The sequence below is a fragment of the Trematomus bernacchii genome, unplaced genomic scaffold (assembly GCF_902827165.1).
Source record: "Trematomus bernacchii unplaced genomic scaffold, fTreBer1.1, whole genome shotgun sequence".
Taxonomy (NCBI): domain Eukaryota; kingdom Metazoa; phylum Chordata; class Actinopteri; order Perciformes; family Nototheniidae; genus Trematomus; species Trematomus bernacchii.
The window spans coordinates 15,001-17,500 of NW_022987702.1; the positions used below are offsets into that span (position 1 = coordinate 15,001).

General features: G+C 40.3%; 1 protein-coding gene across 1 annotated transcript in view; it reads left to right on the forward strand.

Annotated features, from left to right (window-relative positions):
- LOC117490099 (ecto-NOX disulfide-thiol exchanger 1-like) overlaps window positions 1–2,500 on the forward strand; it is a 35,625-nt gene that overhangs the window by 2,578 nt on the left and 30,547 nt on the right.

Here is a 2,500-nt window from a genome sequence, read left to right on the forward strand (position 1 = left end):
CTTATTTCAGGATAAAAGCCAAAAACACATTCAGAAAACCATTGACCTCCAGACCAGGGGACAGGTTAAGGTTTAGGACTCATTCCTGCACTAGAGCAGGTGAGAACGAAACAGAGTCTGGTCTGAATGAGGCTTCATGTCAGTGTTTGTATTGAAAATAACTGATAGACTGTTCCGTTATCGCAAATCATTTTAACGTTATTAGTCCGTAAAACAATTTTTCTGCCGAGACAGAGAGGGAGAGAACAGATCTCATATCAGCGCTATCGTTCACATTATCTGTGTGTGTGTGTGTGTGTGTGTGTGTGTGTGTGTGTGTGTGTGTGTGTGTGTGTGTGTGTGTGTGTGTGTGTGTGTGTGTGTGTGTGTGTTGTGCAGTATTACCATTCAGCAGCACTTTACAGAGAATGGGGGGAAGAATATCTAAGTTCAGCAGACGTTATGCAAATTTATGGACTTCGTAATAAGCAGACAATGTCAGTTTTACTTCAGGCTCTTTAGTCTCAGAGCTTAGGTTTGACTGTGTGTGTGTGTGTGTGTGTGTGTGTGTGTGTGTGTGTGTGTGTGTGTGTGTGTGTGTGTGTGTGTGTGTGTGTGTGTGTGTGTGTGTGTGTGTGTGTGGGTGGGTGGGTGGGTGGGTGGGTGGGTGGGTGGGTGTGTGTGTGTGCTGATGGCTCTAATGGTGATGGAAACTGAGAGGCTCTAAACGGTCTGAAGTTGAAAAGCTTTTCGCTGCTTTTAGGCGACGCCGCAGTAACGTGCAGATCAGAAACTGAGAATACTGCAATGTGATAAGCATACTAATACTTCAGATAGTACTTCTTGTAGTAGAAATCAGTAATACTATGTGGATTTGATGTTTTATTGTGAGAGTAGGGTCGTTTTAGAGTAGTATTATAACCAGCAATTAGCCTATAGGCTCCTACAAAGTGACCTTCTCAAATACATTTTAGGATGTTTTGAGTGAAAGGATGATATTTGTTTTGCATGAGGCTGAGGATACTTCTGTTTGATTATAAATGCAGGATCTGTACTTGTAATGGAGTATTTTTACATGTTCTTCAGTCGGCAGAGATTTCTACAGAATAAATGATCATTTAAAAGACTGCAACAGTTAGTTCAGGATCTATAATCATGGTATAAAAGCCTCATTTGTTGTCTTATTTCACAGAAGTACCTTTTAATTTAAGGTGCTTTATATTTGGCTGTTCTCCAAACACTAATCCCTGCATGTTTCACCTCAATTTAATTTTCTGTTTCCCCTTTTAATCTGTTTATGAATCAGTTTTTGGGGGATTTGTCTGAGCTTTGTGTTTGTTTGTTCAGCTACACAAAGCCTGAGGGGGTATTATTATTATTATTATTATTACTGTTGTTGTTAGGGTTAGGTTAAAGTAATTGAATGCCTGTGCAACATCACTGAACATATTAAAATAATGACATCATTTTGGCGATGCTCTCGTCCTTCTGAAGTATGTGTGTTTGTCTTGATCACATTATGGGGCTCCTGTTAGCACAGTCACAGTGCGGGGTCCAACATTTTAGTGGGGTCCAAAAACCTGGTTTTATTCGTGTTAAATCATCGATAGCGTGTACAACTCAACTCAAAATAAGAAAACAAAGCATTTTTGAAAGGAAGTTAACCTGTTAAAGTAATTGAATGCCTGGGCTGAACTGTCCAGCATCACTGGAAATATTAAAATAATGACATTATTAAAACAATGTCATTTTGGCGATGACTTGTCCTTTTGAAGTGTGTGTGTGTGTATGTTTGTCTTCATCACATTGTGGGGCTCCTGTTAGCACAGTCACAGTGCGGGGTCCAACATTTTAGTGGGGCCCAAAAACCTGGGTTTTGTTCGTGTTAAATCATCGATAGCGTGTAAAACTCACCTCAAAATAAGAAGACAAAGCATTTTTGAAAGGACGTTAAGCATCGTATGTTTGCTGGTAAATTATTCCTATTCTTCTTCTTCCTCTTCTGTGGTTTTCCTCCTGTTTCCAGATGGATGTTAATGGTTTTGTTTCTCGGAGAAAATCCTGCCGCTGCCTGTGGTGATGATGATGAATGTGAGGCGGAGGGGGGGGGTGTAATTTACCTGTCGGGGTTATCTCAGACAGCGCTTTAATGAGTTTTCCTAAGACCTGAGGAATGTGTGGAGGCAGCCGGCCGCGGACGCTCAGATTTATGGAAGATTAACGCTTTTTCCTCCAGATCTGCAAAAAAGAGCCTCTGCTTCTGTCTGAGTGTTTCTCTGCAGGATACTGATGCTGAAAACCTGATTTAAACATTTAAAGAAATGCATTTATTTATAAACGTACTATACATTCAGATTCAAATGTATTATTGAGCACATATGGAAAATAGCGAGCAAAATAATCTGCAACTATTATGCTGAGTGATTAATCGTCTGAGTCATTTTTTTATGCAAAGCTCTTTATTTTTCTCATCCTGCCTGTGCTGCAGCACCTCTTTTCACCCTCTGTCTGAAACCAGAGC